Genomic DNA, 27,482 nt, shown 5'->3' with positions numbered 1-27,482 from the left:
GGCCATGTTGGAGCTGCGAGGTTTACAGATTACCTTGGGCTATTTCTGATCTGCAGTACCATCAGAATCGAAGGAATGAGTGCAATGCCCTTGCCCTGTCCAACACCAGCTTGCATGTAGCCCACCATCTTAAAGTTGAAACCAGTGATGGAATAATTGAGGCAGTTTGGAATCCTAAGTGGAAGTGCAGGCGACACAATGTAATTTTAAAAAATTTTTTTTTATTTTCTTGCAATTATCTTCAAGACCGTATAGTACAATAATTATTACATAGATCATAACCTGTCTCGTCTCACTGAGCGGGTAATACACGCACAGTTGTCTATCCATCACTTTCAGTGTTGATTGTGATGTAATTCAACATTAAATTTATCTGTTTATACAAATAAGAACAAAAATAGCCAATGCCCAATCCACTCCAGTGTGTAATCTCTAAGTAAATATTTAGAGTCTCATGTGACCTAGTGTACTGTTATACGCCGCTATTGGATGATTTTGTTTAATTATGTTGTGAGTTGCTCTTGGTTGGCAAAATGTCCCTGTTCATCTTCAGGACTAGCATTAAGTCTCTGTAGCCATCATTCCATCCCTGCACAAAAGGCGGCCAGTATCTTCATCTGTTTATCCAAAATTAGTTGCCTGCGTATCCGCCTATATTCTTCCATCTTTAGGGCTGCCTTTTCAGTGGTTGCCCATTATTCCACTTCCATCTACTATGTGGAGGCCCCTCTGGTGATCGTCAATAGATTGCTGTTGTTTTGCAGTTATTAGTGCCAAACCAATTAACTTGGATCCTACATTCAGTTTGCTTTAGAAACAGGCACACAGTTCATTTGTTTGCTCTGCCTGCAATGCTTTTGAGATCAGTTCTACTATTCAACCAGTAGTTAGCAATGATTAGGGCAGAGCATCATGAAGTTTAGCATGATGATCCATCCCTTTTCAGGATGGGTCACTGTGCCAATCTTTCTGTGTGGTACTGGTTGTGTAATGAACACAACTATCCCTAGAAGAGGAAAAACCTTTATGAGACTCTTTATTAGTTGAATTATTTTTTAATGAATAACTTTATTGCATTTTTTGTAAGACAAAGCAGGTGCCATTCACCATGGCATGGTCCTTACATCCTTTAAATGCTTTTACCATTGGCACTGAAAGGTGAGCATTCAGCCTTCAGAAAGTGTGGACACCAGAACAGACACTCTTTTACCCACGTCCGCTCCCTTAAAAGTTCCTCCATGAAGCCTTCTGTCATCAGGTGCTAAAAGTCCTTTTCTCTGACACCTAAGCTCCCCATGTTTTCTGGTATTTTTGAACCCTAGCTCGGTACACTGGTATCTCAAAGGGTCCTACAGCGATCCATGCCTTGGTCCCAGTTCTCCAAGTTGGGGGACTCTATAGCACGCCATCCTTCTGTAATATTCCTCTCGGCTACAATGAGACCTATAAGAAGGAGCGCCTTCATATATCTATTTAGATTTATGTCTAGTAGGATGTTGAAAAAGGCCATCTTAGGCAATATTATTGGGCAACTCATTGCTTCTGATAAGACATGGAGAGTCACTAATGAGTGCTATAAGGAGGAGATTTTATATTTGCCATTGCAACCATTAGCAGCTTAGTCTGGCATGGCATCTGGATTTTGTAAGTGTGGAGATAGGGGTGTCAGAGTTGAAGATAGCTAAAGGATTGTTGTGTATACATGCAAAGCTCCAACTGGAGTTCAACAAAGAAGCAAGTAGTGTTGTGTCAATGCTTTGTTTCCGATCCTGGGAGGACCTGGCCTGGCAGTTCTGGCTGGATTGTTCCAATGAGGAACAGAGTCAAGACTGATTTGAATATGGCTGGGTTCAAACTGGGGGGGGGGGGGCATGGTGAGCAAAAGAACAATGGATTAAACCCAGATCTGTGACTGGGAGTGAGTGTTTGCATTGTACAGCACTCTGTCCATCATCCTTTTGTGTTGCTAAAGTGTCAATGCTTTCCGCAGCGTGGAAATACATATGGCGTCCCACTATTTGAAGCTTGAGGGACTGTAAATTAAAATATTGTTTTCTTGGCCAGTGTCTATGACTAATGTCTCTGATTTATGTTTGTTCAAACTACTATTTGTTGAGTCATAGGAATTGATATTTTGAAGTACGCGAAGGCAATTATTTACTTTTAAAATAAATGAATGCTACTACTAAGTAACAAGTATTTGTCATGTAACCTTTTCGCTAGCAACCGTTGTTCTCTTTTCATTTGGCTACCCCTGGTTCCAGGTAATGAAAAACATAGCCTCTTTTTTTCTTGTGCGCTTCCATATTGAGAGAATTGTTGCCATGACACAAGGGAGGCTTTACAGGACTGCCCACATATTGTAAGAGGAGTGGGTACATCCCACTCAGGGCACAACAGTCAACAGTATAAGTAGTTGCAGCCATTTATCCAGTCATTAACAACAATTAGCTGTGACGTACTGTAGTAGGCTTGCATATTGTTCATTCTCAGACCTCTGTGAAAATGAGGTTCAATGCATTTGTTCATTGCTACTCTAAAGCTGCCGCCATATTTCCTCAGGAAATTTCTCATCATGGAGTTCAGTTGTTTAAAAACAAATCTTGTACGATGCAGTAGGGAAAGGTTCAGAGTTTGTATAAGAAGTTGGGGAGAGGGGATACCATCTAATTTTCACTACAATCCCCAGTCAAGATAACCGGAGTGGGGCCGAGTAGGTCAAGCCTTTTCGCAGGCGTTTCAGCAGGGTTACTCTATTCCTGCTATCATATTGTCTGATTATTCAAAATCTACATCTCCAGGTAGATAAAGCCTATACTTTCTGTCTTCTATTCCGATGCTAAGCTCATCTTCCACTTATGCTTCCAAAATCGGGGATATTACTGAATTGGACTTCTTAACCCTGAGACAAAAGAAATTTCTGTTTATTTTTAGTATACGTATTGCACACAGGCCTGTCCATTTAGAGTCTATAAACAGAGAAGTAGATTACCAACATAGAGCATTCTTCTCTCTCCCACTGCCCTTGTCCACTCAAATCCCAAGAGCTGAGCATCTCTCCAGAGGCACTATGTCAAGAGCTCTATATATAGGGCAAGGAAACTGGGACAGCATAATTCCATGCCTAGTCTTTTTTCAGTTGAGAGGGGTCTTGAATTAATCTAGTCAACGACGTCAAAGGCTTTCTCAAAATCTATCATAGGTATATGCAAGGGGAATTTAACTGAACTGTCAGTGGTTGTGCAACCTACAGATACTGTTTCTTATGGATCTATTTGGTATAAAATTAATTTGATCTGGATGTACAACATGAACAAGCCAATTTGGAAGATGCTTGACAAGGATTTTCGCCTTTGTTTATAACGTATTTGGATGTGCACGAGGTGCATAAATCTGGCAGTCTGCTGTATTTGTGCATTACAGTAATTCCGGCTTCTCACAGGTTTGGCAGAAGCCACCCCTATGCCACTGATCTCTCTGCACGGAGGCCATTTGTGCCAGGAGTCTTGCCTTGCTGGTGTTGAGTATTTGGGGTAAGGGGTTTGCCGTTCTGGACTTGGCTAAGTGCCCCCGCTATCTCAGTGACTTCTAGAACTTTCTCATGTGAGACCCTGCCTGTTGCTGACAGGCGCTGCATGACCGGTCTGTAGTGAATTTAAATAGGTTTCTGGGAACAGTGGTCACCCTCTGCTGTGCTGACAGGAGCTGCATGACCCGTCTGTAGCAAATTTATATAAGAGCTCTGGTAAAATTCATCAAAGTGAAGGGCATAAGTACCTAAAATGCAAACTAGACTCAACCCACTCCCCCCCCTTCCTACTCTTCTAAAATGTGAAGTAAATGTTGCAGAATTCTAAACACCCCATGTATAAACCAGCTGTAATATAGTGCGTATCAGTACCCTGGAACAACGCAACCCAACATTCTAACTCATTAAATTGAGTATGATGAGGAAGTGCATTTGATTAAAATGGCCTTTTTGTGGCACTCCACAACCCAGGTATAAGATCCCTAAGGTGCATGCAAATATAAAGGCTACATGGCAGGATACCTCCATTATGTGCTGTCTGGCTCAGTTACTCTATTATCCCAGCAAGGTTTTCTCCTCCTAGTCACCTGTCATCATTTATGTGTAATCTGTGCCCATATAAGATTAGTCTCACCTTGAGGAAGGCCTGAGTTCGGACGGGGGTATCTGCAAATGGTTTGCCATCTTGTGTTTTGTACACTGTCCACAGACCATAGCTGGCATTATGGTGTTATGCATTTCTGGGCTGGAGGGTTTCTCTCATGCTTTGCACTATTTACAATGAAGTCTGAGTCTGGTGTGTGTGTTCTGAGTCTGTGGGCAGAGCATATGCCCCCTTTGTGTCTATCTTTTCCAACAGCTGTCCCTGAGGTGAATCGACCCCTTGTGGGGTGCCTTGCCTTGCCTGTCTGTGATTTTCATCCAGTGACCAAAACTTTCCATTTAGCAGCTGAGTCTGCAGGGTGTCGGAGGAGAGTGTACTGCCACTGAAGAGTACTTTGAGTTTTGCTGGGTAGAAGAGCATATATTAAATATTTATAGCTTGTATTTATTTTTCTCCATGAAAGGTCTTTCAAAACTGTTGCACATGTTTGGTGTAATATGGGAATATAAGGATGAGGGATGATTCATGCATTGTTGCACATTGACATGTCCCTCAGTCAGAATGGTGCCTCTGTCCTTGTCGGTCAGCATTCATGCAATTATTGACATTAAGGCACTGGGAGGTGGGACTGGGGATCCATGAATGCAACAAGGCATCTAGGAATTGTTGTGAATGTGTTTCCTTTGTCCCCTTAGGGAGTCACACTAGACGGATGTTGTTCAGATGATCTCTATCCTATGCGTCTTCTCCCCTCCCTTCTCTCCCCCCCCCCCTCACTCTACCAGGAGTTTGGAAGAAGGTGCAAGTCTCCCTGCTCTGTCAACAGTGTTTCACAAGTCTTGATGCAGCTGGACTACATGTGCTCCAACGTCCCCTATTTTGTGTGGTGGGGTATGGTCACTGGTCTGTAGGATAACTGCCATGATAGAAACTTGTGTGGCTCCTCACCCTCAACCTCTATTCCTTACTCTTTTAGGGGGCTGCAGCATGGATAAAGCGGATTTTGCAGGTTTATCAATTTTGGCCTGGTTCTAGAGCTCTTTGTTTAATCTTTGGCAATTGTATGTAGCGTTCCTCCCCACATGGGTTTGGTTTCCACAGGTTGATGGGACAATGATCTCTGCATCCCTCTACATCAGCCGTAGATATTGACTAAGAAGTTAAGTGCAGCACAGGTGAGAGCTGCACTCGGCCTATTAGTCAGCAGACTGCTATGCTTACAATTATTCACAGGGCTTCTAATCACAGCTCAACTGAGTAGGAAGGGAGACCTGTGCCGGCTGTTTAGGATGGATAAGGTTGCAAAAGTAATGGATGGTGAAGGATTTTGACTAAGGCTGTAGACACCTGCATCTGGCATCCCAGGCCTCTAGCCTGACCCCTGCATCCTTCTAGATGCCATCAAAAGGATTTTGCATAGTTCATAGAGAATCCAAGATTGAAGCGGGTACTAACGATCAGAAATAGGATAAACTCTACTGCCTTCCATGAAGATGAAGATGCCTTATGACGATGCCCTGAATAGACCATCATAAGTTAAACACCAAAGCCAAAATCTTGAGGTAGATCCTGTACTGGTTGTGCTAGTTTTCCACCATGTATGTGTTTCTGTAAGAGAGGTAGCTGAAAGCTGCACGTTCACTGGACATTCACTGAACACAGCAAGTTGCTATTTTTACCGACTTCCAGAACCTGAGTCTGCATTAATAGGAACTGATTCATATGCAGAACAGGACAGTGTCTATCACTTTTTTCCTATGAGCAAATATTAGAAGTTATAATATCCCCACCACCCACAGAGGACAGGGCAGGTTCTGTTGATGCTACATGGAAGAGCTTCAAAACCTGCAGAGGTTCCTGGGATACCACGTGGTGTAGTGGTGGCCTGGATGGAGGCAGCTGGGGGAAATTGTACCAGTAAGTGTGCCATTTGGGAGCAGTGGGGGAAACCCACTCAGTACTGTGTCGAATGGGCCACTTGAAAAGTGCCAAAGGTTGAGATGGATCACTGTGAAAATTATTGGAACTTATTAGCATCTGTTGAAGTGTAAGACAAAGCCTCTTGAACCAGCTCCTGAAGGCAGCTCTTGGAGGCTTGGAACAAATGTAGGATCTGGGCTTGGAAGGTTTCAAAGGTTTGGCTGGATAGATGGAGGTTTGTGGTCAGCTAGTATGGCTCAAATGGCACTCTGCGATTTGGCCATGACTGTACCTGACATAATACTGGAGGATTTATTTTGTAGAAGGATAGAACCAGGTCTTCTCTTCAACTGGACGTTTTTATTTTTTTGTAATATATCCTAGTGAGTCCTCCAGTTGAAGCCGGACCCCAATCATCTTACAAAAGAAAAGAACAATCAATCATTTCATATTTAGTATAGCAGTGTGACAAATGAACCACCAAATATATTTATCTCATTCCAGTGGAACACCCTCTGCCCCCCCTTGCTCTGTAGAATCCATGAGTACCGCCTCCTCTACCATCAGTACCTCTATACTCTTGGCATTCGGAGGACCAAATCTTACCATGGTTTTGCAGGCAACCTTTGAATTCAAGTCAAGTAATCTTTAGTCTGGATTCGTAAACAGTCAATTCCAAGAGCATACAATGGTTCAGTCCTTTAGCTCATCTCGCCAGAGACTGGCATGACTGATTCCCCATTTCCTAGCAATATCCCTTTTTGCCACTAACAGCCCCATTTGAAGGAGAGACATTTTGTTTTCATTAGAAATAGTAATAAGTAATAATGTAAGCTTGAGTTCAGGGTCTAACGACCAACCAACATCCCTCCCAATATCTTAAGCACCCTACATCAAAAATGATGGTCTGTGCCGGACCAAATGGTGTAGAGGAAATCTCCTTTTGCTGTCCTGCACCTAATACAGTTAGAGGAGGGTATCTTTCGAAAGTCCCATAATTTTGAGTAATATAAAGTTCGATGGCATATGTTGCTGCAGATACACATGTTGAGCACAGTCCGCTGCCTGGTGTTGGGCTCGGAGTATTACAAGTTGTTTTTCTTAGAAGAAGTCTTTTTTGGTCACGGGACCGAAGGACTCCTCCCTCTTCGGCTCCATTGCGCATGGGCGTCGACTCCATCTTAAATTGTTTTTTTCCGCTGTCGGGTTCGGACGTGTTCCTTTTCGCTCCGTGTTTCGGTTCGGAAAGTTAGTCAGAATCTCGGAAGAAAGCGTCAGTATTGTTCCGTTCGGTATCGGGATAGTTAGGTACATCGACACCGATCATCGGAAGACTTTGGGGTAGCTTCGATCCCCCATCGGGGCCTGGTCGGCCCGACCGCGTGTGACGCCGAAGCCGATGGAACGGACCCCGTTCCGTTTCTGCCCAAAATGTCACAGTAAGTATCCTTATACAGATCAGCACTTGGTCTGTAACTTGTGCTTGTCCCCCGAGCACAAGGAGGATACCTGTGAGGCCTGTCGAGCCTTCCGGTCCAGAAAAACACTCCGGGACCGAAGAGCCAGGCGTCTACAAATGGCGTCCACGCCGACAAAACAACGTTTCGACGACGAAGAGGAAACATTCTCGGTTCCGGATTCAGAATCCGGAGACTCCGACGTCGAACAACAACAACAAACAGTGAGTAAGACGTCGAAAATAAAGACCATCGAAAAAACAAAAGCCCAGGGGACGCCACTGCCAACAGGCCATGGCTCGACCCATAAAACCGGCGACCCGTCGAAGGCGCCGAAAAAGGGCACGCCCATAGCGAAGACACCCGACTCCGGTCGAGGGACCGCCATGGAGCAACCTCGGAGCCGAGATAACGGCTCCGAGAAGCAAAAACAAGATGCCGGCACCGAAAAACATCGGCACCGAGACACACTGCCGAAAGCCACAAAAATTCAGTCGGTACCGAAGCCGAAAAAAGATTCTCTCTCGGCGCCGAAAAGTTCCACACCTCCTTCCTACACAGAGGAACAAGGAATAAGTTGCCAGATGCACAGATTTGGACAAGAGCTCCAAAGTGTAGAATCAGACTACACACAAAAGAGACTGAACATCCAACAAGACACAGGGAAGATATCAACCCTTCCCCCAATAATGAGAAAAAGAAGGATCGGATTTCTCAAGGATGACGCACAACCACAAGCCAAAGTGGTTAAAAAAGTCACGCCTCCGCCCTCTCCACCACAACAGGCATCGCCGGCACAAACTCCGCCACAAATGCACTCACCAGCGCAAACTACTATAAGTCAAGATAATCAGGATCAAGACGCTTGGGACTTATACGACACCCCAGTGCCGGACAATGATCCCGATTCATACCCCACAAAGCCGTCACCGCCAGAGGACAGTACCTCATACTCGCAACTGGTGGCTAGGGCAGCAGAATTCCACAATGTCCAACTGCATTCCGATCCTATAGAGGATGATTTTTTATTTAACACCCTCTCGGCTACACATAGCCAATATCAATGTCTCCCAATGCTACCAGGGATGTTACGGCACGCAAAACACATTTTTGAAGAGCCCGTAAAATCAAGAGCCATCACCCCAAGGGTGGATAAGAAATATAAACCACCACCCACAGACCCAGTGTTTATTACTTCGCAGTTACCACCTGACTCCGTAGTAGTAGGGGCAGCTCGCAAAAGAGCAAATTCCCATACATCTGGCGACGCCCCACCTCCGGACAAAGAAAGCCGAAAATTTGATGCGGCAGGAAAAAGAGTCGCATCACAGGCAGCCAACCAATGGCGCATCGCAAATTCTCAAGCGCTGCTAGCCCGATATGACCGCGCACACTGGGATGAGATGCAACTTCTCATAGACCATCTTCCCCTTGAATACCAAAAAAGGGCGCAGCAAATAGTTGAAGAGGGACAAACGATCTCGAACAATCAAATCCGCTCTTCAATGGACGCAGCCGATACTGCAGCAAGAACAGTCAACACTGCTGTCACCATAAGGAGACACGCATGGCTCCGCACTTCAGGGTTCAAACCTGAAATCCAGCAGGCTGTCCTTAATATGCCCTTCAACGAAAAACAACTTTTTGGCCTTGAAGTGGACACAGCCATTGAAAAACTTAAAAAGGACACAGACACGGCCAAAGCCATGGGCGCACTCTACTCCCCGCAGAGCAGAGGCTCTTTTAGAAAAACTCCATTTAGAGGGGGGTTTCGTGGCCAACCCACAGACACCACCAGCCAACAAACAAGAACCACACCCTATCAGGGTTCATTCCAAAGGGGAGGTTTCAGGGGATATAGAGGGGGTCAATTCCCAAGGAGTAGGGGAAAATTCCAAACTCCAAAAACACCTCCACCTAAACAGTGACTTTCAAGTCACACAACCCCTTCACTCAACACCAGTGGGGGGAAGACTAAGCCAATTCTACCAATCTTGGCAGCAGATTACAACAGACAATTGGGTACTAGCAATAATCCAACATGGCTATTGCATAGAATTCCACAAATTCCCACCAAACATCCCTCCAAAAACACGCAAAATGTCACTACAACATTTAGAACTTTTAGGACTAGAAGTTCAAGCACTACTGCAAAAGGATGCAATAGAATTAGTACCAGTACAACAAAAAAACACAGGAGTTTACTCCCTGTACTTTCTAATTCCAAAAAAAGACAAAACATTAAGACCAATATTAGATCTCAGGACACTAAATACCTACATCATATCGGACCACTTTCACATGGTCACACTACAAGACATCATTCCACTGCTCAAACAGCAAGATTACATGACCACATTAGACCTAAAAGATGCGTACTTTCATATACCGATACATCCTTCTCACAGAAAGTACCTAAGGTTCGTATTCAAAGGAATACATTACCAATTCAAGGTGTTGCCATTCGGAATAACAACTGCACCAAGAGTATTCACAAAATGTCTAGCAGTAGTAGCAGCACATATCAGGAGACAACAAATACATGTGTTTCCTTACCTAGACGATTGGCTAATCAAGACCAACACAGTAAGAAAGTGCACAAACAACACCACATATGTCATACAAACCCTTCACAAACTGGGTTTCTCCATCAACTATACAAAGTCACACCTCGAACCGTGTCAGACACAACAATATCTAGGGGCAACCATCAACACATCAAAAGGAATTGCCACTCCAAGTCCACAAAGAGTTCAAGCATTCCACAAGGTAATAAGTGCTATGTTTCCAAACCAAAAGATACAAGCAAAATTTGTGCTAAAACTTCTAGGCATGATGTCATCATGCATAGCCATTGTCCCAAACGCAAGACTACACATGCGACCCTTACAACAGTGCCTAGCATCACAATGGTCACAAGCACAGGGTTAACTTCTAGATCTGGTGTTGGTAGACCGCCAAACATACCTCTCGCTTCTATGGTGGAACAGCAACAATTTAAACAAAGGGCGGACATTTCAGGACCCAGTGCCTCAATACGTTATAACAACAGATGCTTCCATGACAGGGTGGGGAGCACACCTCAATCACCACAGCATTCAAGGACAATGGGACGTACACCAAACAAAATTTCATATAAATTACCTAGAACTGTTAGCAGTATTTCTAGCGTTAAAAGCCTTTCAACCCATAATAACACACAAATACATTCTTGTCAAAACAGACAACATGACAACAATGTATTATTTAAACAAACAAGGAGGAACACACTCAACACAATTGTGTCTCCTAACACAAAAAATATGGCAGTGGGCGATTCACAACCACATTCGCCTAATAGCACAATTTATTCCAGGGATCCAAAACCAACTAGCAGACAACTTTTCGCGAGATCACCAACAAGTCCACGAATGGGAAATTCACCCCCAAGTTCTGAACAATTACTTTCAAATTTGGGGAACACCCCAGATAGATTTGTTCGCAACAAAAGAAAACGCAAAATGCCAAAACTTCGCATCCAGGTACCCACACCGCGAATTACAAGGCAATGCTCTATGGATGAGTTGGTCAGGGATATTTGCATACGCTTTTCCCCCTCTCCCTCTCCTTCCATATCTAGTAAACAAATTGAGTCAAAACCAACTCAAACTCATACTGATAGCACCCACATGGGCAAGACAACCTTGGTATACAACTCTACTAGACCTTTCACTAGTACCGCATGTCAAACTACCCAACAGACCAGATCTGTTAACACAACACAAACAACAGATCATGCATCCAAACCCAGCATCATTGAATCTAGCAATTTGGCTCCTGAAATCCTAGAATTCGGACACTTAGACCTCACACAAGAATGTATGGAGGTCATAAAACAAGCTAGAAAAGCTTCCACTAGACACTGCTATGCATCTTAGTGGAAAAGATTTGTTTGCTACTGCCATACCAATCAAATCCAACCATTGCATGCCTCTACAAAGGACATAGTGGGATACTTACTACATTTGCAAAAAGCAACCCTCGCTTTTTCATCTATAAAAATACACCTCGCAGCAATATCTGCTTACCTACAAACTACTCATTCATCGTCTCTATTTAGAATACCAGTTATTAAAGCATTCATGGAAGGGCTAAAAAGAATTATACCACCAAGAACACCACCAGTTCCTTCATGGAACCTTAACATCGTCTTAACAAGACTCATGGGTCCACCTTTTGAACCCATGCATTCCTGTGAAATGCAATATTTAACGTGGAAAGTCGCATTTCTCATTGCAATCACATCCCTCAGAAGAGTAAGTGAAATACAGGCATTTACCATACAAGAACCATTTATTCAAATACACAAAAATAAAATAGTTCTAAGAACAAATCCAAAATTTCTACCAAAAGTAATCTCACCATTCCATTTAAATCAAACAGTAGAATTACCAGTGTTCTTCCCACAGCCACATTCCGTGGCTGAAAGGGCACTACATACATTAGACATCAAAAGAGCACTAATGTACTACATTGACAGAACAAAGTTAATCAGGAAAACAAAACAACTGTTCATAGCTTTTCAAAAACCACACATAGGAAATCCAATCTCTAAACAAGGCATTGCTAGATGGATAGTCAGATGTATTCAAACATGCTATCTTAAAGCCAAGAGAGAATTGCCTATTACACCAAAGGCACACTCAACCAGAAAGAAAGGTGCTACAATGGCCTTTCTAGGAAACATTCCTATGAGCGAAATATGTAAGGCTGCAACCTGATCTACGCCTCATAGATTTATTAAACACTACTGTGTAGATGTACTAAATGCACAACAAGCTACAGTGGGCCAAGCTGTACTAAGAACATTATGCCAAACTACTTCAACTCCTACAGGCTAAACCACCGCTTTTAGGGGAGGTAACTGCTTTATAGTCTATGCTCAACATGTGTATCTGCAGCAACATATGCCATCGAACTGAAAATGTCACTTACCCAGTGTACATCTGTTCGTGGCATTAGTCGCTGCAGATTCACATGTGCCCTCCCGCCTCCCCGGGAAGCCTGTAGCTGTTTAGAAGTAAATCTTAAATCTTAAACATTTGTACATTTGTAAATAATTATTATAAACTTTTTATGTACATACGTATTCACTCCATTGCATGGGCACTATTTATAGCAAACAACTCCAGCCTCACCCTCTGCGGGGAAAACAATCTAAGATGGAGTCGACGCCAATGCGCAATGGAGCCGAAGAGGGAGGAGTCCTTCGGTCCCGTGACCAAAAAAGACTTCTTCTAAGAAAAACAACTTGTAATACTCCGAGCCCAACACCAGGCAGCGGACTGTGCTCAACATGTGAATCTGCAGCGACTAATGCCACGAACAGATGTACACTGGGTAAGTGACATTTTCATTATGTGAAGACTACTTAGTTGAATCACTCAGAATTGCATAGCGATGGCAGTCACTCTAGGAGCCATTCTGGCATTTTGGCACTCTTGATGTGAATGACCACATAGATCCCTTTCCCATGCCACCCGTACAATGTCTAATGTATCGGGTGAGCTATTCACAATGATACATTTTATGACCTCCTGGGCCACAAGGCTTGAGGTCTGTAGATTTCCGCCAGTCTACTGATGCCTGGACAGACTGCTGCTGTTCATGTTTTGGGACATCAGCTGTTATGGAAGAGACTTATGGCTACTTTGGCTGGAGTAGAGACATATGGCTACTTTGAGTTAGGAAAGCTTCACGCTTTCACATAGGCAAAGTGTTGCTGCGTCAAATCTCCTGAGCCCACTTGAGGACCTAGATCTTGATGGCCAAAGCAGATTATGATGTGGGAGTTGAAGCTGCCATTTCAGAATAAATGTTTTTCAGGTTGAGCTTTCGAGACCTGTTGTCTATACTTTGTGGGCTTACAACCTGGCACTGCTTTTCATTTTTTGTTTGTGTCCTGTAAAAATCCTTGCTTGCTAAGGGTCAGTACTTCCTCCTTGTCCCTCCTTTTTTTTCCACGGAGCGCTTCCCAAGTACTCTATCCTTATGTTGATCCATGCTGGTATAACTGTTTGCCTGTCTTCCCATGCCCTCCCCTGACCACCACCTCATGCCCTGCTGATTTCTGTTACTATGTGGCAAAGGTAAACAGGGCTGTAAATCTTGTTCTTATCTTGTCACAAATGCAGCTTTTTTTAGGTCGCGCTAAGCCTGCAGAGTAACTTGTTTTGAATTGTATTAATCTCCCCTTGCTGCCGTCTCTCCCCCACCTTTGCCCATGTTTTACTCTGTTGTTTTTTTTGTTTTTATTTTTTGTTGTTTTTTTTTTATGTGTGCACATGACAGTTTTTTTTATTTGGTAGGCACAGTAAAGCCAGTGCCGAGACTCGAACCCTGTTCCCCAGTTCCAAAGTCAGCAGCTCTAATTGTTATGCCACAGCCTCTCTCAAAAACAATCAGCATCTTTTTGGTTTTTTTTGTCTCCGTTTTCCACCATGCATCCACCCTTAACCCCTTTCTCCCTTTTGTTTCCCTGAGAACGGTGAGTGCATGAGAAGGGTTTTTCCTTAATTGTAAGTGTGATGTTAGGAGGTGGGCGCTGGTGATGTGTATAGCGCTTTACTCCATTTCAAGGCCCAAAGCGAGGAGGGTGGTGCACTAAATATGGAGCTTATCAGTAAGGTACTAATTTGGTATTTTTTGTCCTTGTGAAGCGCGCACACACACAGAGATACACACGTCTTGTACTTCTGAACTGAAGCCATTGGCTGTCCCCCCACCATGTGCTAGTCTAGACACACTGGCGGCTCCACGCTGCACTGACTGTTGAGCAAACAGCCTCTCAAGTTTCTTAACTCTTAAAGGTAAAATCCATCCCTTCCAACAAAGTAATTTAATCAGGTTGCACTGAAGCAGTTCACTGCTCCATTCATTCAGTCGCACAAGGCTCACCCCGAATTGAGAATGAGCATGTAGAAATCTCAGCTTTACAGGCTCTTGTTTATATCACACTGACTTCCAAGTGGTCTCTAGGCACTGTCCTATGGGTGTGGGAGATCTCGAGCAGATAGTAATGTATTTACGATGTTTGCTAATGGCCGCTGGTTCAAATATTACAACCTTACTAATACAGAGGTGCAACACACTGCTACAATAATTTATATAGCGCTTGATACCTCAGAAAGTTGGTAAATAATGGAACTGATACTCCAAGGGCTTAGTTTATGGTTCTCAGAAGAACGGACACAGACCAGGGAGGCCAGCTGTCCAGGGACTCGCAGGAGTCTCACTTAGGTGAATGCACCTCAATCTATCATAGTATGTGCTTGTTTTATCCCATCACTAAATTAGACATACAAGTACTCACATGTTCTGATCACTTACTTCCCCCTACTCCTACTACTGGTGATATGTAAGAGTCACCTTGGTTGTTTTTATTTCTCAGTAGGTTGCCAGTTCTGTTTTTACTATTTTTCATAGGTGGCATGTTTTTGATTTTAGCTTTTATAAATGTTGTTTTTTTGTTTTCAGTCCTTAAAAGAAATCTTGTGACCGCTCACATATGCTTTTATGAAGACAAGTTTCAGAGTAACACTTGCCTTGAAACTGTAACTACTATTCCCCAAAACGTTAACACAGCACCTCCAGCCTGAAATCCGGAGTAGACCACCAGTGAGCTGGTCTGCGGTGGCACCCCGTTGCGTTGCTGTTGCAGCATTTGTATTACTACAAGTAAAAAACACAGAACACATACTGTCACTCTGCAAATTCAGCTTTAAAAGACACTTCTCAATAGCTCTTGAAAAGAAAATCTCTTCCCTTTGGGACGAATTGGCTTTTGCAAAGGTTTTTAGCTATGCTGTTTCAGCACCAAGATGTTTTACAGCATAGCTAAAAACCATTGACAAAGTCAGTAGGTCCCAAAGATGAGACCTATGGGAAACAGCCTCAACAACGACATCTAAACCATGCAGTTGTTAACAACGCAAGCTTTACCACGCACTTCTAAACCTTGCATTCGCCTTAACCATGCATGTGTCTTATTCAGGTATGCCTTTACCACAAAAAAATAAGTATTCCGCAGGTAAGTCTGTGTGTGCATATGTGCATATATATATATATATATATATATGTGTGTGTGTGTATATATATATATATATATATATATTTAGTCACCACTAGGCAGTTATAGTTAGGACCATGTTTCCATAGAAAAAACGTTGTGCCTATATCTTATCTTATATATAGCACCGTTTGATGAATTTTTATGACCTTTTCCAAAAAAAGTTGCCCGGTGATTCTGGTTACACACAGAAAGGTTGGGGGTGATCCGTCAAGCGGAGGCCCAAAAAAAAAATGGTGGGGGGGGGGGGGGGGGTCACAAAAAGTTGCGGTTCCCATGTTAATTCCCATAGGACCTTTGTACACGACTACAGCTCGATCCACTAGACGGAATTACACCAAATTTGGCAGAAAACTAGATTTCAGTACACAGATTACACTTTCACTCATTTGGTGTAAATCCCTTTAGTAGTTTAGGAGATATTAAAGTTAAAATAAATTTAAATATCTCTGGTCGCAAATTTGTTGTGGCGAATTCAAAAATGCGCGCAGCAGGAATGCTGTGATAGGCTAGCTGCATCCTGACTAGAAAGTTGCAGCCGCCATTTTATGTTAGGGAAGAGGGTCCCCGGGGCTGAAACTAGAAATTATATGTGGTATAGGGGTCAGGATGGAGGTACCCTGACCCTAGGGGTGCGATATAGTGGTGTTTGAGGGTCAAATTTTGGGTTTTGAGTGATTTTTCTTCACCATGTGCGATATTCAAATATATTGCAGGATATTTGAGGATATGCAACAAAAAAAAAATTAAAAAAACATTCACAGACTCATTCATACACTAATTCATTAACTCATATGTACTCAGACACTCATACACCCACTCAGACCCACTCATAGACTCCCACACCCACTTTCAGGCTCACTCAGACACCTATGCACTGACTTGCAGATTCACTGATAGAGACAGGCCCTGTGGCCAAAGTACGTGTGCGTGGATGGGTGGTTATAAAGGCTTGGCTGCACTGTCTGGCCACATGGCAGGACCTCAGGCCAACACCCGCTCCTGTGGCCAAAGGCCGTGCGCGGCAATGGTTGGATTAACAGATAGTTGACAAATTATAGAAATTCACTGAAAAAACAAAGGTTACAGGGACGTTATAGTTAGGTTCTGAATTTACTTGTACAAAACCATAGAAATTCATCAGTTATAGTTATATATTTCCTAGAACTATAACTCGTGCCCTAAGGTACCTATAATTCACACCTTCGCCATGCACAGCTAATTACTTCACATATTATATCACTGATGACGACATCTTTTGCATCTTTGATGTTATCACTGCAACATTTGCAATAAAATTATTGATAAGAAAACTGTGCATGGCAAGGGAGCTTGTATAGTTACTTGAAATAACTCTATAACTGCTGAATTTATATGGGTTTGTACGAGTAAATTCAGAACCTAGCTATAACATCCCTGTAACCTTTGGTTTTCAAAGTGATTATGTGAATATATATATTATAATGGCAGCTGTGTTTTTAGGGTTTAGGGTGGGTGTGGGTTTTTGGGTGGGAAGGGAATTGCAAGGGTTTAGGGTGGGGAGGGAATTTTTAGGGTTAAGGGTGGGTTTGGGTTTTTGGATGGGAAGAGAATTGTAAGTGTTTAAGGTGGGTTTAGGTTATTGGGTGGGAAGGGGGTTGGAAGGGTTTTGGGAGGGTATGTGAATAATGGTTATTTAGGGAAATATATATCTGTGTGTATGTTTATGTATTTTTATTAAATATACATTTTACATATATATGTATGTATATCTAAAAATATATACACATATATACTTGAATGTATGTGTGTATGAATACATATATAAATATATATTTTAAAAAATCCATATGCCTTTACCATGCATGCCTTTACTTTGAAAATATAAATATGTCTTGGATAACTATAAAGCCTTCACATACACATGTGTTCGATGGCATCTGTCGCTGTAGATACACATGTTCTGCATAGCTCGCCATCTGGTGTTGGGTCGGAGTGTTACAAGTTGTTTTTCTTCGAAGAAGTCTTTCGAATCACGGGACCGAGTGACTCCTCCTTCTGTCTCCATTGCGCATGGGCGTCGACTCCATCTTCGATTGTTTTCTTTCCGCCATCGGGTTCGGACGTGTTCCTGTCGCTCCGAGTTTCGGAACGGAAAGTTAGTTAATATCGGAAGATTTTCGTCGGTATTGTTGCGTTCGGGATCGGCGTAGTTAGATTCAACACCGCATCGAAGATCGACGCGCTCCGGTGCCCTTCGGGGTAGTTTTCGATCCCCCGTCGGGGCCTGGTCGGCCCGACCGCGTGTCGAACAACGTCGATGGAACGGACCCCGTTCCGTTTTTGTCCCAAATGCCACAACAAATACCCGTATACAGACCAACATTTGGTCTGTAACCTGTGCCTGTCACCTGAGCACAGTGAAGAGACTTGCGAGGCCTGTCGTGCGTTCCGGTCCCGAAAGACACTCCACGACCGTCGAGCCAGGAGACTTCAGATGGCGTCCACGCCGACAGCGCACCGAGAGTTCGAGGAACAAGAGGAAGAAGAAACCTTTTCGATCCACGAATCGGACTCCGAGGAATTCGACGATCAAAGAACCGTGAGTAAGACGTCGAAAACAACACAGAAGAAAAGTGACAAGGCCCAGGGGACGCCACTGCCACCAGGCCATGGCTCCACCCATAAATTCAGTGACCGACCATCGGCGCCAAAAAAGGCCAAAACAGTGCCGAGATCGTCCGACTCCGGTCGAGACACCGGCACACAGCCTTCTCGGGATCGAGAAAGTGCTGGAGAAAAGCAACGACACCGAGATAGCGGTGTAGAAGCGGCTCGACGCCGAGACAGCGGCACCGACGAAGATCGACGCCGAGAGGTTTCGACTCCAAAAAAGACAAAAGCCACCTCGGAGCCGAAAAGAGATACAGGCAGGGTTTCGGTGCCGAAACAACCCGGAACCGACCCAGGTCCAGGCTCTTATACAGAGGAACAATCACTGTCCTCTCAGATGCGAAAGCATAGGTTTGAGGAAGAGCTGCAATCCACCGAAGTGGACCATACGCAAAAACGTATTTTCATACAGCAGGGAACGGGAAGAATAAGCACCCTTCCCCCTATTAGGAGAAAAAGGAGACTGGAGTTTCAAACAGACCAGGCGCCACAAACAAAAATGGTGAAAAAGGTGACTCCGCCACCCTCTCCTCCACCTGTAATTAACGTCTCACCAGCGCAAACTCCGTCACATTCCCCGGCTCACACCACCATGAGCCAAGGTGACCAGGATCAAGACGCTTGGGACTTATACAGGGAGTGCAGAATTATTATGCAAGTTGTATTTTTGAGGATTAATTTTATTATTGAACAACAACCATGTTCTCAATGAACCCAAAAAACTCATTAATATCAAAGCTGAATATTTTTGGAAGTAGTTTTTAGTTTGTTTTTAGTTTTAGCCATGTTAGGGGGATATCTGTGTGTGCAGGTGACTATTACTGTGCATAATTATTAGGCAACTTAACAAAAAAAAAATATATACCCATTTCAATTATTTATTATTACCAGTGAAACCAATATAACATCTCAACATTCACAAATATACATTTCTGACATTCAAAAACAAAACAAAAACAAATCAGTGACCAATATAGCCACCTTTCTTTGCAAGGACACTCAAAAGCCTGCCATCCATGGATGCTGTCAGTGTTTTGATCTGTTCACCATCAACATTGCGTGCAGCAGCAACCACAGCCTCCCAGACACTGTTCAGAGAGGTGTACTGTTTTCCCTCCTTGTAAATCTCACATTTGATGATGGACCACAGGTTCTCAATGGGGTTCAGATCAGGTGAACAAGGAGGCCATGTCATTAGATTTCCTTCTTTTATACCCTTTCTTGCCAGCCACGCTGTGGAGTACTTGGACGCGTGTGATGGAGCATTGTCCTGCATGAAAATCATGTTTTTCTTGAAGGATGCAGACTTCTTCCTGTACCACTGCTTGAAGAAGGTGTCTTCCAGGAACTGGCAGTAGGACTGGGAGTTGAGCTTGACTCCATCCTCAACCCGAAAAGGCCCCACAAGCTCATCTTTGATGATACCAGCCCAAACCAGTACTCCACCTCCACCTTGCTGGCGTCTGAGTCGGACTGGAGCTCTCTGCCCTTTACCAATCCAGCCACGGGCCCATCCATCTGGCCCATCAAGACTCACTCTCATTTCATCAGTCCATAAAACCTTAGAAAAATCAGTCTTGAGATATTTCTTGGCCCAGTCTTGACGTTTCAGCTTGTGTGTCTTGTTCAGTGGTGGTCGTCTTTCAGCCTTTCTTACCTTGGCCATGTCTCTGAGTATTGCACACCTTGTGATTTTGGGCACTCCAGTGATGTTGCAGCTCTGAAATATGGCCAAACTGGTGGCAAGTGGCATCGTGGCAGCTGCACGCTTGACTTTTCTCAGTTCATGGGCAGTTATTTTGCGCCTTGGTTTTTCCACACGCTTCTTGCGACCCTGTTGACTATTTTGAATGAAACGCTTGATTGTTCGATGATCACGCTTCAGAAGCTTTGCAATTTTAAGAGTGCTGCATCCCTCTGCAAGATATCTCACTATTTTTGACTTTTCTGAGCCTGTCAAGTCCTTCTTTTGACCCATTTTGCCAAAGGAAAGGAAGTTGCCTAATAATTATGCACACCTGATATAGGGTGTTGATGTCATTAGACCACACCCCTTCTCATTACAGAGATGCACCTCACCTAATATGCTTAATTGGTAGTAGGCTTTCGAGCCTATACAGCTTGGAGTAAGACAACATGCATAAAGAGGATGATGTGGTCAAAATACTCATTTGCCTAATAATTCTGCACTCCCTGTATGACGCCCCAGTGTCGGACAACAGTCCGGAGGCATATCCAACAAAGCCCTCACCACCAGAAGACAGCTCAGCATACTCTCAAGTGGTGGCTAGAGCAGCACAATTCCACAACGTAAACCTCCACTCAGAACAAGTCGAGGATGACTTTTTATTCAACACCCTCTCCTCCACCAACAGCTCCTACCAAAGCCTGCCTATGCTGCCAGGTATGCTTCGGCACGCAAAGGAAATATTCAAGGAGCCGGTCAAAAGTAGGGCAATAACGCCAAGGGTGGAAAAGAAGTATAAGGCACCTCCTACAGACCCTGTCTTCATCACCACACAGCTGCCACCAGATTCCGTCGTAGTAGGAGCAGCTCGGAAAAGAGCCAACTCCCACACATCTGGGGATGCACCACCCCCAGATAAAGAGAGCCGCAAGTTCGATGCAGCTGGGAAAAGAGTCGCAGTACAAGCTGCAAACCAGTGGCGCATCGCTAACTCTCAAGCACTACTTGCGCGCTATGACAGAGCCCATTGGGATGAGATGCAACACCTCATCGAGCATCTTCCCAAGGAACTACAAAAGAGGGCAAAGCAGGTGGTTGAGGAAGGACAGAACATATCAAATAACCAGATACGATCTTCTATGGACGCAGCAGACACAGCTGCAAGAACAATTAATACATCTGTGACCATTAAAAGGCACGCATGGCTAAGAACGTCTGGGTTCAAACCAGAGATACAGCAGGCAGTGCTCAATATGCCATTCAACGAAAAACAACTGTTCGGACCAGAAGTGGACACGGCAATCGAAAAACTTGAAAAAGACACTGACACTGCTAAAGCCATGGGCGCACTCTACTCCCCGCAGAGCAGAGGAACCTACAGCACCTTCCGCAAGACACCCTTTAGAGGGGGGTTTCGGGGTCAGGCCACACAAGCCAGCACCTCGCAGGCAACACCGTCCAGCTACCAGGGACAGTACAGGGGAGGCTTTCGGGGCCAATACAGAGGAGGGCAATTCCCTAGGAATAGAGGAAAATTTCAAAGCCCCAAAACCCCTACAACCAAGCAGTGACTCAGAGGTCACTCACCCCCTCCACACAACACCAGTGGGGGGAAGAATAGGTCATTATTACAAAGCATGGGAGGAAATAACTACAGACACTTGGGTCTTAGCAATTATCCAACATGGTTATTGCATAGAATTCCTACAATTCCCTCCAAACATACCACCAAAAGCACAGAATTTATCAAAACAACATTCAGAACTTCTGGAAATAGAAGTTCAAGCACTATTGCAAAAGAATGCAATCGAATTAGTACCAAACACACAAACAAACACAGGAGTCTATTCACTGTACTTCTTAATACCAAAAAAGGACAAAACACTGAGACCAATCCTAGACCTCAGAATACTAAACACCTACATCAAATCAGACCACTTTCACAGGGTCACGCTACAAGAAGTGTTACCATTGCTAAAACTGCAGGACTACATGACAACCTTAGACCTCAAAGACGCGTATTTCCATATACCAATACATCCGTCGCACAGGAAATACCTACGGTTCGTATTCAAAGGAATACATTACCAATTCAAAGTATTGCCTTTTGGTTTAACAACCGCACCAAGAGTCTTTACAAAATGTCTAGCAGTAGTGGCTGCACACATCAGAAGGCAGCAAATACATGTATTCCCGTATCTAGACGACTGGCTAATCAAAACCAATTCACTAACAAAGTGCTTACAACACACAAATCAAATCATACAAACCCTCTACAAACTAGGTTTCACCGTCAACTTTGCAAAATCCAACATTTTGCCGTGCAAAGTACAACAATACCTCAGAGCCATAATAGACGCAACAAAAGGAGTAGCCACTCCAAGTCCTCAAAGAATTCAAAATTTCAACAAGATCATACAACGCATGTATCCAACACAAACAATACAAGCAAAGTTGATATTACAACTCCTAGGCATGATGTCTTCATGCATAGCCATTGTCCCGAACGCAAGACTACACATGAGGCCCTTACAACAGTGCCTAGCATCACAATGGTCACAAGCACAGGGTCACCTTCTAGATCTGGTGTTGATAGACCGCCAAACTTACCTCTCGCTTCTATGGTGGAACAGTATAAATTTAAACAAAGGGCGGCCATTCCAAGACCCAGTGCCACAATACGTAATAACAACAGATGCTTCCATGACGGGGTGGGGAGCACACCTCGATCAACACAGCATACAAGGACAATGGAACGTACATCAAAAAAACTGCATATAAATCACCTAGAAATGCTAGCAGTTTTTCAAGCATTAAGGGCTTTCCAACCAATTATAACTCACAAATACATTCTTGTCAAAACAGACAACATGACAACAATGTATTATCTAAACAAACAGGGGGGACACACTCAACGCAGTTGAGCCTTCTAGCACAGAAGATATGGCGATGGGCAATTCACAACCACATTCGCCTAATAGCGCAGTTTATTCCAGGGATCCAGAATCAACTTGCAGACAATCTCTCTCGAGATCACCAACAGGTCCACGAATGGGAAATTCACCCCGAAATTCTAACCACTTACTTCAGACTCTGGGGAACACCTCAAATAGACTTGTTTGCAACAAGAGAGAACGCAAAATGCCAAAACTTCGCATCCAGATACCCACACAGGCAGTCCCAAGGCAATGCCCTATGGATGAACTGGTCAGGGATATTTGCCTACGCTTTTCCTCCTCTCCCTCTCCTTCCTTATCTGGTAAACAAATTGAGTCAAAACAAACTCAAACTCATTTTAATAGCACCAACTTGGGCAAGGCAACCCTGGTACACAACACTGCTAGACCTATCAGTAGTACCCCACATCAAATTGCCCAACAGGCCGGATCTGTTAACACAACACAACCAACAGATCAGACATCCAGATCCAGCATCGCTGAATCTAGCAATCTGGCTCCTGAAATCCTAGAATTCGGACACTTACAACTTACCCAAGAATGTATGGACGTCATAAAGCAAGCCAGAAGGCCGTCCACTAGGCACTGCTATGCAAGTAAATGGAAGAGGTTTGTCTGCTACTGCCATCATAATCAGATCCAACCTTTACACGCAACTCCAAAGGACGTAGTGGGTTACTTGCTTCACTTACAAAAATCTAACCTAGCCTTCTCTTCCATTAAAATACACCTTGCGGCAATATCTGCATACCTGCAGACTACCTATTCAACTTCCCTATATAGGATACCAGTCATTAAAGCATTCATGGAAGGCCTTAAAAGAATTATACCACCAAGAACACCACCTGTTCCTTCATGGAACTTGAATGTTGTCTTAACAAGACTCATGGGTCCACCTTTTGAACCCATGCACTCTTGCGAAATACAGTTCCTAACCTGGAAGGTTGCATTTCTCATCGCCATTACATCTCTAAGAAGAGTAAGCGAAATTCAGGCGTTTACAATACAAGAACCTTTTATACAACTACACAAAAATAAAGTCGTCCTAAGGACTAATCCTAAATTTTTACCAAAGGTTATTTCACCGTTCCACCTAAATCAAACAGTGGAACTACCAGTGTTCTTCCCACAGCCAGATTCCGTAGCTGAGAGGGCACTACATACATTAGATGTCAAAAGAGCATTAATGTACTACATTGACAGAACGAAAAACATCAGAAAGACTAAACAACTATTTATTGCATTCCAAAAACCTCATGCAGGAAACCCAATATCAAAACAAGGTATAGCCAGATGGATAGTTAAATGCCTCCAAATCTGCTACCTTAAAGCAAAACGACAACTGTCCATTACACCAAGGGCACACTCAACCAGAAAAAAAGATGCTACCATGGCCTTTCTAGGAAACATCCCAATGCAAGAAATATGTAAGGCAGCCACATGGTCTACGCCACACACGTTCACCAAGCACTACTGTGTAGACGTGTTATCCGCACAGCAAGCCACAGTAGGTCAAGCCGTGTTAAGAACATTATTTCAAACCACTTCCATTCCTACAGGCTGAGCCACCGCTTTTGGGGAGATAACTGCTTACTAGTCTATGCAGAACATGTGTATCTACAGCGACAGATGCCATCGAACTGAAAATGTCACTTACCCAGTGTACATCTGTTCGTGGCATCAGTCGCTGGAGATTCACATGTGCCCACCCACCTCCCCGGGAGCCTGTAGCAGTTTGGAAGTTAGCTTCAACTTTGTACATTTGTATATATATTATTTTAACTTAGTCACTCCATTGCATGGGCACTATTACTACAACACAACTCCTACCTCACCCTCTGCGGGGAAAACAATCGAAGATGGAGTCGACGCCCATGCGCAATGGAGACAGAAGGAGGAGTCACTCGGTCCCGTGACTCGAAAGACTTCTTCGAAGAAAAACAACTTGTAACACTCCGACCCAACACCAGATGGCGAGCTATGCAGAACATGTGAATCTCCAGTGACTGATGCCACGAACAGATGTACACTGGGTAAGTGACATTTTCATTATTTTTCTCTCTCTCTCTCTAGGCTTTATACTTTCCTGCAAAATACTTACATTTTTGTTGTAAAGGTATATGTGTGGTTATGGCATGCGTTGTAAAGGCATGCATGGTTAAGACATGGTCGTTGTTAAGACTGCGTTGTAAAGGCATTCGTTGTTCCTGCATACGTGGTTCGGTCATACAACTGAGACCTATAGGTTTGCCAATGCTTGTTTTGTTGGTGAACTTACATAACAAGTAACAGCCATGACCAAAGCGCATTTACATTTACTGCGGGGGAGGGGTCTCTCAATCGACAGTCTCCTCAGCCTTCGCCTGCACAGTATTGTAGTTCTTGCGAGGTGTTGGTCATCTCTGCTATTGGGGATCTCTGTCCCGGTCCCTTCTCACCCCTCCTTTCCCACAAAGCAAGGCTTCTCTAATAAAGAAGGCTATGAGATGGATGTACGCTGTCCTTCTCCATCGGCCCTGCAGGTGCATCTGCAATAGGACCTGAAGCTGGAAGATTAGGCAAAATCATCACACTTTAAGTATTCGGAAAGACTACTGAGCTAAGGATGAAGGATAACAGAGGAAAAGCCTTTGCTTAAATATGGGGTAGCTAGGATGGCCACTGCAACTCTAGATCCTGCTGCTCTTGATCAGATTGATGGGGCATGCCTGACTATACACAATTTAGTCCAACTTCTGTGAGGGCAGAGTTTAAAAGTGATTAAGTGCAGAGGACAAGAACTCCTGGCATCCTATAGACCCTGAAAAGCCCTGATCTTTGGATTGTGCCATAGCGCGGTCCACTATCAAGATCTGGCGCGGTAGGGAAGATTGCAGACTACGGGGTTCTGTGGACATCTGGTGGGACTTCCAAACAAGACTATTGCTGCTGACTGATCTGCTGGGATGACCACTCAGTGAAGAAAAGTGCCACTTAGTGCGGTTGCTTCTTACTGTGCCTCCTTTGTTTTGAGGAAGTCCAGACGAAACACAGGGGGAGGCAGGCTATTTCTTGTAATGAAGCTTACCAGGTGAGCTGTTGAATCAGAAGAGGTTTTTGAGGGTTTTCCTCTCCTGTGTGCTTGGTGCACATCTCCTGTTCCTTGACAACTAGGTTCAACTAAAACAGGTGGTTAGATGCCAGTAGATGCGAGATAGTTATGCAGCATAACACCTTCACTTTTGCAAGGGTTACTTTCATCACTTGTGTAGGGCCAGTGGGAGCGACCACTACACAAGAATGGGAGAGTTGCTGGATCGAGTGCCTTACTTCCTGTCTGGTACGGAGTGTATTCTGGGATGTGACCGCTGGCCAAAACCATATGCTACCCTCTTTACACTTCTCCGTGAAGATTAAATCCCATGCTCTCCTCTGTGATTGATGAAGTCTCTGGATGCAAGTCGTGGTTCCAGAGATACCCCGAATGAGTGCCAGCACTAAGGCCATCATTATGAGTGACCTGGGAAATGGGCTGGAATTTCTCCACTCCCAGAGTTTTCGATCCCAGAGTACTGGTAACTCTGGGGTTGGGAAACTCCAGCCCATTACAAGTTGGTCCCTCAGGATCCACTAGTAAATGAGGAATTATTGGTTAATCGGTAATCCTAAATCTCATTCCACAGATAATTCCTTGTTTTCCCACCATACTGTTACATGGTGATTTTGGCTGTTTTCAGCAGACACAAATTCTTTGTGAAAGTAAGACATCTGTGGTGCTTTTATGGATCACATAATTCAGATTACCGTCCCCATCTCAATTAAGAGGCCACTTGGAATAAGGTTATAAGTGTAGGTATGCACCAGATAGCTGTTTCTCAGGCAAAAGATATGGAAGATACGGGGTCAGCAGTAACCAACAGTCTGGGACATTATGCACAACATATAAAGCTGGAGCAGTGCATAACAAGGTAGCAGAGTGGACCTGAGACACCCTCATAAAAATCTTAGCGCAAAACTGGTCAAGAGCCCTGCAAAGATATTTACTGAGTAAGAGAAGCAGGTTCTCATTTTTTTTATTTTTTTTTATTGCCAGGCAAAAAAAATAACTGGCTAAATGTGATGTGATAGCTGTTGCCTGGTACTGGTCTTCGCAGGCTCTGTTTACAAAACAGATTCTGGTTCATCTACCTGGCAGCATGCTACTCACATTATAAGAATGGCAAAGAGCCAGGACATAAGAGAGCTGTGTACTTTTAACTGAAAGAGGAAACCCTGTTTATTTTAGGTGGTTCCTTGAGGGGATGTTGGGGATTGGTTTGTCACATTGGGCAGAAAGATGTGCAGCTGGTGGGCATGGTATGTACACCAAGCGATTAAACGCACCATTCCAAGTAATGGGACTTTTGAATAGGCAGATTAGAGGTATGACATCGTCAGGAAGTGCTACATTTTCAAGTACTGTCTTTTTTTCTAGTTTATTTCTTCATTGGGTTGTACATTTGCAGTACATATTCCTGTATTAGAGAATGCACATGCAGTATGTCTTATTGTTTGTGGGATGCACTGTTAAAGTTATTCTTACTTTGTTTT

General features: G+C 43.8%; 1 protein-coding gene across 1 annotated transcript in view; it reads left to right on the top strand.

Moving 5' to 3' along the window:
* RNFT1 (ring finger protein, transmembrane 1) overlaps positions 1-27,482 on the top strand; it is a 104,753-nt gene that overhangs the window by 33,162 nt on the left and 44,109 nt on the right. The window lies entirely within an intron of this gene.

Source organism: Pleurodeles waltl, chromosome 3_1, assembly GCF_031143425.1.
Source record: "Pleurodeles waltl isolate 20211129_DDA chromosome 3_1, aPleWal1.hap1.20221129, whole genome shotgun sequence".
NCBI classification, from domain to species: Eukaryota; Metazoa; Chordata; class Amphibia; order Caudata; family Salamandridae; genus Pleurodeles; species Pleurodeles waltl.
This window is presented reverse-complemented; position numbering and strand designations above follow the sequence as displayed.